This window comes from Ailuropoda melanoleuca, chromosome 6 (assembly GCF_002007445.2).
Source record: "Ailuropoda melanoleuca isolate Jingjing chromosome 6, ASM200744v2, whole genome shotgun sequence".
In the NCBI taxonomy this organism is placed as follows: domain Eukaryota; kingdom Metazoa; phylum Chordata; class Mammalia; order Carnivora; family Ursidae; genus Ailuropoda; species Ailuropoda melanoleuca.
Window position 1 is genome coordinate 122169050 of NC_048223.1, and position 12409 is coordinate 122181458.

General features: G+C 52.8%; 1 long non-coding RNA gene across 2 annotated transcripts; it reads left to right on the forward strand.

Annotated features, from left to right (window-relative positions):
* The first annotated feature begins 1357 nt into the window (after positions 1–1357).
* On the forward strand, positions 1358–11979 carry LOC117802770. Of its 2 annotated transcripts, none has more exons than XR_004626305.1 (3): positions 1358–2310; positions 5256–5321; positions 11902–11979. It is a non-coding gene; the product is annotated as an uncharacterized LOC117802770 (long non-coding RNA). The 2 variants fall into 2 exon arrangements; XR_004626304.1 differs by lacking the exon at positions 11902–11979 and adding an exon at positions 7138–7551.
* Positions 11980–12409: the final 430 nt, after the last annotated feature.

Here is a 12409-nt window from a genome sequence, read left to right on the forward strand (position 1 = left end):
CTCTGGAGAAAATGTGGCAGCAAGCTGTTAAGAAAGCCTCCCTTTGTGCAAAATTTAAAATAATGCAAATCTCCCCTTTCAAGTATTCAAATGTGTCAAGAATTGTGTAATTGCAAACCTGCCAGCAGAACGCGCTATAAACTGGGCTTTCGGTGCCACCGTAGCTGGTGAATAATCATACCCTGCCCTTTGTCCGCTCTGCGGGAAATAGGTCTTGAATTATTCACGTTGTGGATGTCACAGTAGCTTAAAGAATGGGTCCTATGTGTGGAACACAACCACCCTGACGTGAAAACAGGCAGCCGTGCTCAGACGGGCTCTCAGCACATAAGCAGCCCCCCATGAAACACGGCGGGGGAGGGCGAAGGGCGATGCTGATTTCAATCAGGGACCAGCTAATTACAGCCCACAGGCCAAATCCAGCCCCCCTCCAGCCTGTGAATAAACCTCTACTGGAACATCGATTTAGGTATTGGCTGCAGCTGCTTTGACATGACCACAGAAGGGGCCACAGAAGTGTGTGGCCTGCAAAGCCTCCTATATTCACTATCTGGTGCTTTACAGAAAAATTTGCTGATCCCTGATTTAAATCAAGTCAAATAAGTTTCTTTCCTGCAGGACTTCTTAGGACCCTTTGGAGTATTACTTTTGAACTATGTAAATATCCACACAAGGGATTTCATTAGATGGCAAATCTCTCTTCCCTGGGCATCCTCCCTTCCCTGGACCGAGCAGCACTGGCCACAGGGGCCCTGCTGTGGTCTGGGCGGGGCATCCTGGGGCTGGGGCGTTGGGCGGGGCGTGTTGGCCAATGAGTTATCCCAGTCTGGGTAATGAAGAGTAGGGTCCTGAGGTTCCCAACTACTTATTCATCCATCCTGCTTCCCCTAACCACGATCTCAACGACACCGCAGTCTCTGGCCCCCAGACTTCAGCTCCACTCAGGGTAGCCAACAGGAAAATGCAGCCCCAGGCAGCAGAGGGAAGGCCGCCCATTTGGAAAATAACCACAAGCAGAGCCCAATAGGATGACACTTAGAGCTCAGGGTCAGCCTTTCTGCCCAGGGGGTGTTTGCAAACTGGAAACATTCGCTGAGAGCGCCCTGCTCCGATGAGTCATTGCTCCTTTAAATCAACAAACAGGGCAGCAGACCGAGACACCAGCTCTGAACCCCCCAGCACGGCCTGCCCACCCAGGGCCTCTGTCCCGCCTCTCCCGGCCCTGGGGCACTGAGCCGCAAAGACCAGGCAAGTGGGAGCAGCGGCTCCTTCCTCCAGCCTCAGCCCGCAAGGCATTGCGGCCCCTCACTGCCACGCGTGCCACTCCCTGCTACACCCACAGCCGGGGCCGTGTCCCAGCTCCAGGCAGGGACAGTATCGCAGGACGCCCACTGGCGTCACAACACCTTCACCAGGGTGTGTGACAGTTTGCCCTGCTTTCCTCAAGAAGCTGACGTTAAGGAACTTGCCCAGGGCCATGCTGCCAGGAAGTGGCAAGGGAAGGGGTTTGAATCCAGGCTCTTGACCTCTCCTAACCACTTCCTGGGGGAAAAAGAGGATGCTCAGCACGTGGGCTGTGAGCTGTCCTCCGACGCTGTTGCTGAATCATTTCCTCCAGCTGCCGCCACTGCCGCTGCGTTAGAGCCCCAGGAAGGGCCCGGTGGCCCTGGCTGTGCTGGCCTCCCAGGGACGCCCGTAGGTGGGGCTGAGACCCTCCGGGGAGGCCCTGTTATCAGCCTGTCTCAGTCTCCGTGGCCTGGCACAGAGCCTGGCACATAGTAGGTGTTCAGCAAACAACCGCCAAACGAACACTTGGTGAGTGGCTGTTTGTGAGTGAGGGACTTTCCTCTCTACTCCAGACAAAACGAAGCTCTCCCGATATTTGCATGCTCACAATCCGTCTTGAAATAGAAATATGTTCCCCTAAATTCCCCACCATGTCTGGCTCCAAAGATCTCCAAGATGGAACATGTCAAATTCTGACGACCAGAACGAGAGGAGCTCCCAAGACGTTCAACAACACAGCCGCCAACCCCTGACATCCGCCAGCCCGGGACGCGGAGGCTCTCGTCTGGGCCCGTGGAGCTTGCGCGGCGGCACCTGCAGCTCGGGCTTCCCCGGGAGCTGATCATTCTTTCCAGTAGCCCCAGGGGTGATGCGATAAATATGATTATTGATGGTTCTGCTACTCCGGCTGTGGGCTTCCAGGCCAGGGGTTACACATCTTTTTCAAGATGATCGAACTACCGTGGTGGAGAGACAGACAGGATCACAGAAAGAAGAATGAAGGGCACACACCACACCGTTAAGGTTGGTGTCCCTGGGGGACAGGCTCCTGGGTGATTTGGGCATCAGAAAGCAAAAGTTCACGGGCTACCAGGAGGCGCAGCTGCCCGCCCTGGATGGGGCTGTTTGGGGCAGCTGCAGGGCATGAGCAGGACAGGAAGGTGGTTGGGAAACAGGGGTGAGCAAGTCTGAATGGGCATTCAGGGCAAAGGAGAAGCCTGGGGGGCAGGATGTTGGATATTAGACCAGGGGAATGAGGTAATGGGTAAAGTGTCCCCTTGCTAGTCTGGCTGAGGGCAGGGGGCGTCTGTGACCTGGCTGCCACTTGCCCCCTGGATGCCCATGGTGCCCACCACCTGCTGCTCTGTTCATACCTGTCTCCCTCCTAACTTACAGACAGAAACTGAGTCTGAATTCCCTCTCTCTCTCTCCTATGCCCATCCCAGAACCTGGCACGGAGGAGATGCTCAGAGAAGGCCATTGACTGGAATAATTATTGGTTTGGGATTGGAAGGATCTGTCCTCAGGAGGCCCCTGGTGCAAAACCAGAAAGTTGATATTTGTGACTGACGGGTGGGCTCAACCCTTAGAGCAAGATGGCCTGGCTCTGAGTTTTATTTCCACCACGTGCTGCCCATGACCTTAAGGAAGTCACTTAACCTCTCTGAGGTGTAAATGGAAATAATAATAAAACCGACCTGGGCACCTGGGTGGCTCAGTCGGTGAAGCCTCCGACTCCTAATTTTGGCTCAGGTCATGATCGCAGAGTCATGAGATCGAGCCCCACATCAGGCTCTGTGCCGAGCACACAGCCTGCTTGAGATTCTCTCCCTCTCCCTCTGTCCCTCCTGCTCACGCGCTCTCTCTCTCTCAAAAAAAAAGTTTTTTTAATTAAAAAGATAATAATAAACCCAACCTTGCAATGCTGTTCTGGGGATTCAATGAGTAATTATACATAAAATGGTGAGAAAGTGCCATTTTTTTGTGCCTGGTTTGTTATCATAAAGGCCACTGTTCCATCTCGCCTCCATCTCTGCTGACATCGCTTCTATTTAAAGGAAAAAACATACCCCTGGCTGAGAGCCAGTAATCCCCAGGCCGGGGAGGTGGCTGTGCGGCATGTCAGGCTGTCAGCGAAAGTGAAGGAGAGCTGGTGGGGACAGTCATGCCACGAGAGGGCCGCCACGGAGGACACTTGCCTCCCCCATGCCCCCCAGGGGAGCTCTTTGCCCTGGACTTTATTCTAAGCCACACAGAGTCCGTTCAGACCACCCATTTTCCCTCCACTCTATCAGCAAATGTCGGGGGGTTCACATGGTGGCCAGACCCCACGTGGGGCCCTGGGGCGACTTCAACCTGTCCCCTGACCCAGGGGCTCACAGCATGATGGATGTGGGACATGGGACAGGTCCCGGGCCTGGAATGACGGCCAGCATTTCAGAGGGCTTAAAGTCCGCTCTTACCCAACAAGTGTTCCTCGGTGGAGAGACGGTCACCAGCCCTAAGGAGATCCCTCGAAACCCAGAATTCCAGGGAGCAAGTGAACTGCCAGTATTGTGGTTCTTTTAAAATACATATAAATAACATCTTCGGAGGGAAGACAAGTATGCATTCCCAGTAATCCTGCATCATTTGTCATCTGTCACCCCTCCCCCAGGCCAGCTGCAACTCTGGGTTCGGTTCTCCGGGTTTCCCTCCTCTCCTGGCTTCACGGTCAGGACATCCGGGCTGGTCCCATGCGGCTCATGTTACTTAACAAGCTTTCCAGGCACCTGCCAAGATCGTTTCTAGTACCGGCACACCTGTTCCCCAGCACAACCAGGGAGAGCAGGTGCTGTGATCACCCTCCTTTGCAAATGAGGAAACCAAGCACAGAGAAGTGAAGGGACTTGCCCAAGGCAAGGCTAGGCCAGGCCTTACCTGACTCGTCTCTCCAAAGGGTCCAGGCTGCTGACGGGTAGCAAAGAGGGGGTCAGCCAAACTGTGGCCACAAGAGCCGAATCCACGTCCATCTGCAGAGCCCATCGGCTTCCCCTCTGTGATCAAGTCATCCTCCTTGAGAAGTGGGGGCTCCATGACTCCCCATCAAGAGCTGACCTGGAAAATGGGGCCCCGTGGCCAGGACAGAGAAAGGTTCCAGAGATCGAGAGGGAACGAGTAGAAAGAGGAGACTTCTCCCCACCTCAGGGTGCCAGAGTTAGCAGACACGAACACACACAAGATGCTCAGGGAAATGTGCATTTCAGATAAACAACAAACTAAATTTTAAGTACAGTGCATTCAATATTCCCAGTTCATCTGAAATGCAGGTTTAAGCTGGTGTCCCCTCTTCTCTCTGGCAGCCCGACCCCTCATTCCCCAGTACACTCAATAGCACTGGAGAGGGGGGAGTTTAGGGTGGGGTTTGGTGCCCAAACTCACACCTCTTCCCACTCTCGATCCTGGTGACTGAATATAATCGCCCAGAATGATCTGCGTGACCATGAATGGTATTGCCCAATCGGAGAAGGTGCCCTGGAGCAGGCTGACCTGGGGGGATGGCAGCCCCCATCCTCAGCTGTGCGAACCAGCCAGGTCCCCTAACGTCCGAGACTCTGCTTCCTTCCCTGCAGCTTGGGGCTCATGAACCCGCCCTTCTTGCTCCCAGAACCGCTGGGAGGATCGGCCCGCACATTACAGTTAGAAGCGCTCCAGTAAAGGTGAGGTGCTATCGACTCCTACTGTGTTATGATCTATTCATGCCATTTTGATAATAATAAATGAACAGGCTGAACTCATTGCATGACTCGGAGACCCGTCTGGACCTAGCTTTCTCTACGAGCCTAGTTTTCTGCGTGTACACAGAGTCAATGCAAACTCTGTGTTCTGGAGGTGGTTACGAAAGAAGCCATGGCAAATTTGATTTAGGTACCTAATTCCATTCGAAATGGGCAATAAATAAACCGCTCTCTTTGATTCTTTTAAATCAGCATATTTCAGCAGCGAAGTGACATCTTGGAATCATCTGTCCTCTCCATCTCGCTCTGTTGACCCAGGTATGTCCACCGTGAAGGGACACCAAGGCCTGGCCCAGGGCCAGCTGCCGGACTCTGCAAGCACAAAGACTATCCACGGCCCACCGCTTAGACCCCCGGTGTAGCGGGCAGTAAATCTCCCCTGCACAAGGCCTGTGGGGGGCTTTGCCTTACTCAGTTCCTCGCAGTTGCAGGGCTCATAGTGTTGAGTTTGTGAGTCTATGTGGGGGGTCCCATAGGGGACAGGGAGGCTTCGGGCAGAGATGCCAGCTGAGGCAGGATTCCAGGACTAGAATGTGGATCACAGGTCCTGCTCTTTGGCCTGGAGCGGTTGTCCGGGGTCCTTCCTGGGTAGCAGGATACTACTGGCTTCATGAGTCAGCATGGCTAAGCATCGGGCTCTGGAGTCAAACAGCCCAGATCAGCCCCTCAGTGATCAGGAAAGGCTGGTGAGCTCCTGAGCTCGTCTGGACCCCCGCGGGCTCACCCGGGCAGGGGATGATAGAGGTATGCACACCAAAGCTGTCACCAGAGGGATAGGGCACCTGTCAACCGTGACCCTGCAAAGCACGTAGCACAGAGCCCAGCACCTGTCCGTTCAGCGCAGCAGGCAGACAACGCCTCTTACCCCTAGTCAGCACACCTGGGGGAGTCAGAGAAGCCGCACACATGCACGCACACAAGTACACAGTCTGACACCCACAGCCACACACACAACCCGACACTCAGAATCGGACACACATAAACACACACAAACACACATGACGTACACCCACATGCAGACACGATACACTGATGCCAATAGATTCAGAGACACACACACACAGATATGACGACACACAGACACATACACACACACCGACACACATACATATGTACACACACATACTGTCACACACACTCACACACACACAACACACCCCTGATAGGCAAAGCAGGGCTTGGATATGCTGGTTGATGTGACCAGTGAACAGCTCACCCAGCCCTGTGGCCACCAGTCCACACAGACACCAGCCCCCCCCTGACTCTTACTCTACCCCAGACACCACCCTCAGGTGAGGATTTTACCCTTCATGATACTTGATAATAAAAAGAAAGCTGAGCGATTTAAGAGCTTGGTTTTCAGGCTTCTTCAAAATGCCTGTGGGTCAAAAGGCTGGATGGAGAGGCTAAATGTCTGGTCCTGGGCCTGGTCTCCTTCCCAGCGCCTAGCCTCACCTGACCCCTTCCTGCTCTGAGCTCAACCTACCTGGAGAATCTCCCCAAAGCTCTATGCCTGGCCCTTAAACACAACCAGCAATGAGAAGCCCCTCTCACCCTGGATCTGGTTGGGCCTCAAGCACAGGAACCACAGGGACCATGGGAACCATGGGGATCATGGGAACCACGGCACCACAGGAACCACAGGGACAATGGAAGCCATGGGAACCATGGGGACCACAAGGACCATGGGAGCCATGGAGACCAGAGGGACCACGGGAACCATAAGACCACAGAGACCATGGGAACCACAGAAAGAACAGGGACCATGGGAACCATGGGGACTGCAGATACCACGGGGACCCAAGGAACTATAGGACCATGGGAACCATGGGAACGAGCCACATAGGAGCTGCTGCCTCACTTGGATATGAATTTGGGCCAACCTTCTAGGTACCAGACTGCAGTGGAAGTGACAGGGCATTACTTCTGAAGCTAGGGCCTGGTTCTCAGGACACTCACCTCTAGAGCCCTGAATATCCATTGAGAAAAATCTGACTATCCCGAGGCTGCCATGCTGGAAAAAAGCCCAGGCCATGGAAGAGGCCACATATACACGTTGTGTTCCATCCAACAGATGCACTTGAGGTCCCAGATGAGCTTAGCGTCACCTGCCAGACACATAAGTGAAGGTGTCTTCAAGATGATTCTACACTTCAGCCTTGAGTCTTCGCAGCTGAGGCCCCAGATGCTGTGGAGCAGAGACAAGCTGTCCCACTTGGACTCCTGGCCTGCAGAATCCAATCCATGGATGAAATCAAATGACTATTGCTATGGTCACTGGAAGAGATGGACCCTGGGACTTGGCAACCAGGCAGATACAGGAGTGAGGAAGAAGGGGGAGTGAGAGATACCCCCATGCTTCTAGCTCACTTTGGACCTGTGGGATCAGAGGTGCCTATGGGCCACTGGCTAGAGGTGTCCAATGGGTATGGGAGCTCGATGGTGGCCAATATCCATGTCCCTCGCCAAATCATCAGGTTAGACGAGCGCACCTCCACGCCTTCTTCAAAGAGATCTGCGTGTCCCCTGACAGTTCATAGCAACTCATTAAAATACCGTCCTCACACTTCAAAGGAGAGGGGCTATCAATGCCACCTCTCCGTGGGAAGCATATTATAGAATTTGCAAACACATTTCAAACCCACCCAGCTCCTCGGACGTGTTTCCAGAACGCACGTTCTCCTTCACTCCCTGGCCACCACCTTGGTCTGGGGCCTCCCTAACTCCCGCCGAGGCTTTTGAAACAAATTCTTTGTTGGTCTCCCCACCTCCAGCCTTCCCTCCAGGCCTTCTGTCACTAACAAGGATGTTCATAACACAAACAGGTCCAGTCACTTCCTACCTGGACTCCTCAGGCAGAGCCAGAAACACGGGGTCATGAGTACAACATGCTTTCCTCCTGGCCTGCATGGCCTCCCTGATGCCGCTCTAGTCACGTTGCATCTCAAATCCTCCACTCTCCTTCCTGTTCTCCTGCCTTTGCACACGCTGGTTTCTCCACCGCAAATGCCCCATCTTCTTCTCCAGTATCCTAGCAAACTCCTATTCATCCTTCAAAACCCAGCTCCAATCGCACAGCCTCTGTGATGCCATCCTCAACCCATTTGTGAATATAAAATAGGAGCAGACTGGGGCACCTGAGTGTTTCAGTCAGTTGAGCATCCAACTCTTGATTTTGGCTCAGGTCATGACCTTGCAATTGGGGGATCAAGCCCCACATCAGGCTCTTTGCACAGTGCAGAGTCTGTTTCAGATTCTCTCTCCCTCTCTCACTCACTCTCCCTCTCTCAAATTAAATAAATAAATAAATGAATGAATAAATAAATAAATTTTTTAAAGATGAAATAAAATTGGAGCAGGCCAGTGGCTGTCAATCTTCGCTGCACATTGGAATTATCTGGGAACTTAACATACACTGGTGGCTGGATGCCACCCCCCAGGTATTCTGATTTAGCAGACTGGGTGCTGGAATGGGAACTTTTAAAACTCTCCAGGAGATTCTAATCTGCAGCTAAGGTTCAGAACTGCTAGTGTAGACCAGTGGTTCACATATGGCTGCACGGGAAAACCACCTGGTGATCCTTACAAGACAGCTTTCTCCCAGAGCCCCCTTCAAACCTACCAAATCAGAAGCTACAGGTGTAAGGCCCAGACAACGGCATGGACCCTTTACAAACCTCCCCACCCCAGATGATTCTAACTCATAGCCAGGATGGAGAAACACCAGGATACTTCTCACTCTCACCCCAAAACATGACATATGGAGCATGTTCAAACCCTCAGTCTAATTTTCTATTTAGAAGATGGTCTTTATTCTGGATGTGAACAAGGTCACAAGTCGGTTGGGTTTTTATAGAACGTATCACAAGGCACTTTACAATTCTAAAACCAATAAAGGAATGCAAAATATGAATAATTTAAAAACCAATTTCCTACACATAATAGATCCTCAATAAATATTCATTGAATGAGTTAATAAGTCAATCAATCAATACAGGTATAGTTTTAGAGCTGCCCAAAATACTCCTACATCTCCCTGGGAGACTGTGAGGTCCCTGAGGACAGGCCTGGGGACCCCAGCCCCCAAGCAAGGACATTTGATGAATGAAACAATGAACTGACACGCAAAGCAAAAGGGCTCTGAATGCTCTTGGTATCTCCGTATTTCCTAGGTGTGTGATGAATTTCTAAAATAACAGGGAAATGCTAATATGTCACTTTTGTTGAAAGGATGACAGCGTTGCAATTTAATTATAGAAAAATCAGCTTACCTAGGTTATTGTGCTTTTTTGGAGGCCTGGGGAGAAGCCCAGACATGGCTTTTCAACTCAACAGGAAGCCACAGGCTCCCAGCCAGCCCCTGGCCACGCGTGGACAGGCTGACCAAATCCCCAGCACTGCTGCATGTACCACCCACCACAATGGGGTGGCTCAGCCTTTCCTAAGCAGTGGGGATGTGACCTCTACTCCATGACCGGTGGATGGTGGATGATGGAACCATAGCCCGTGCATCACCCCTGTCTTGTGATCTCAGTTGTGTTGGCCCCTTGATTGCAAGAATATTCCTTTCCCAGAGCACCCCACCAGCCCAATAGTAAAGAGCAATGGCCAGAGTTTCAGGGCCTGATCTACCACTTAGCTGTTTAACTAGGGCAAATCACTGACCTCTCTGAGCCCCAGTGTCCCCACCTATAGGATGACATCACTGTAGCCCCTGCCCGGACGGTCATTAGAAGATGAAAATGGAATGAGGCCTGCAGAGCTTCATGGAAAAGCTCAGGGTTTGACAGGTGACAGTGCAGAGGCCTTGGTAAGCCTTGGTTTTTACACCTATAAAATGGAATCAATTACAACTTATTGTAAAACCATTGCGATGTCCCAGTGCCGAGAAGGGCCAGTCAGGTTGGCTGGCTTACACTGAGCCCTCCCTATTAGCTGCCAGCATTAATTTCGCCTTTCTGAGATCATGGTTTTTAATAGCTGCCACTGATAAGAATAAGGAGCCGACGCTTCTCCCAGAAAGGGTGTGTGCATGGTTCGTGTGCCAACAACTTCCCAGAGGCTTGGAAAGAGCTCTCCTCCCACCACCACAAGCCCCACCAGAAGTCTGCTACCACTGTGTTCTAATGGGTAGGAAAGCATGTGGTCCAAGGGAGACAGGGCCGAGAGGGGAGCTGTCCATCACAGGCTACTTGATCTGCTGCCACCAAGGCTAGAGGGAAGAACAGATTAGGTCCCCGTGTGGAATGATGAGCCATTTTCCCACATATAACCTGAGCCGACCAAACACCAACCAAGCGCCTCCTTGCCCCGACCCCCAGAGGAAAAGCGAGAGTGCACAGGTGGCCTGCTTCTGGAACCATCCCAGCCACCGCCTTCTCCTCCATACCCCTAGAGCAACGTGTGGAGCAGGTGGGAACATGGGATAGGAACAAGACGCTGGGTCAGAGGGACAAAGGCTGGACTGGCTCCAGCCCTGGCTGTTCACAGGAATCCTTCCCAAATGCACACACGAGTCCTGATACAGATAAGAGAAAGGAAGTCAGAACATTCCTTTGGCAACAAGAAGCATTGTGGCATCCTCTACCACTCCATATGCACTCAGGAGGCAACGTCATTGAACAAAGGTCAGAGGGCCACCTTCTCCCACTCTGCTGTAGGAACAAACCAGCCTTCATCCCCAGCTGGGGTTGCAGCTGTCCAGCAAATCACAACTTTCCTAAAGACGTCAGGGCCAACTGTCCCTGTCCCCTAGGCAGCCATGTGGCATCCCGGAGTATAGACCCAGAAAGGGGGAAGTAGAGAAGAAAGGTTGGTAGCGTGTCGGAAGGCGTGGGTTCCATCTGAGCTGAGCACGGCTAGCTGTGACCCTGAGGCCTTACGCTCTCTCGCCTGTGGAATGCGGGTAAAGCTCATTCGTACTGCTTATTCACCGCACTGGGTACAGCGGGTGCGGGGAGAACAAAATGTGCCCTCACTCTGCCAACTCTCCAGTGCTGGGCCGGAGCGAGTGATCATTACCGGCCCTCTCTCGGGTTCTGGGGGCACCCCAGGCAAAGGAGGGTAAACTTCAATCTGGGCTCCTGGGAGCAGTAACTCAGAGCAACTCTCTGCAAATGTGAAATTTCTGCAATATTTCTTGTTTGATCTTCAGGGTTCCCACAGACTTGATGTTTAATTCATAATATCTTAGTTTGTTTTAATAAAATGCTGTTTTAAATTAGTTACCATCTGGTAGATCGATGCTCTAGAAAGTCATCCGGGGAGTCAGCCCCTCGGTGCTGCCAGCAAAGGCTACTCCTGGCCACGAGAGGGGAAGAGCTCAACATGCCTCCGGGCGGGCACGGACAGCGCTCCCTCCAAGTCCCAGCCAAGCGGAGCTGGGATGCGTTTTGGTGAAACTGTCTGAATGGCTTCCCACCCGGATTAACGTGGAAGCCTGGCCTCTCGGCCTGGCCTGTGGGAAACAGCTTTGTGAAAGTTATCTGGACGCAGAGTCAGGGGACAATCAAGTCCAGCTGCCATCTCCAAAAAAAAGAAACTGAGGTCAGCCAGGTCTACGCCACTTCTGCCACCCCGTGGTGATCCCATTAAGTCTGAGTCACAGCCTAGCTGGGAGCCCAAGAGGGACTGGTCTTGTATGAGGTTACAGGAAAGGGGGGCTGGCCTCAGGTTGTGAGAAGTGCTCCCCCACCCACATCTGAGGCCCAAATGCGCCATAAGAGCAGAGCTGGCCCACCACGGAGGTGGTAAAGGCCCCCTTCTGGGCTGCCAAAAGTCCCAGAGGGCCTAGTTTCCCAGAAATCTGCCCGTATTCACCTGTCTCCTGTCTCTCAAGAGCTTAGATCCAGGAGCTGGATGAGCCTGGGTTCAGATCCCAGCACACAGCCATTGGCTTGGCCATCGGAGTCTCTGGGAGGAGCTCTGGGAAATTACCAGCTCCCTGGATTGGACCCCATAGCCACCACAGGTAAGCGCCTCAGAGAGCTGCAGGCTCTCTCAGGTGGGGGGAAGGGGTCTTCTCTGGGACAAGAGGGAATCACATGTCTCTAAGAACGCGCTATCCGATCTCCTTCCTCCCCTTGTGGTATCCCAACGAGACAGCCATGTGTCTCCTCATGAGCAGTGGGGCCAGCCCCCCTCCTGCTGGGGCAGGGCCTTAGGCAGAGAGCCACACATGGGGCCATGAGAAGGAGGCACCTTTGGCTCCCCAGGGCAGCGGCTGATTCCAGATGTGGCCCACCATGAACCCGGGGTTGGCAGGGACCTCAGAGTCATTCAGCTCAATATCACTATTCCACTTGGACGTTAAGATGTCACATTTGTTAACTTGTCCTAAATCAACA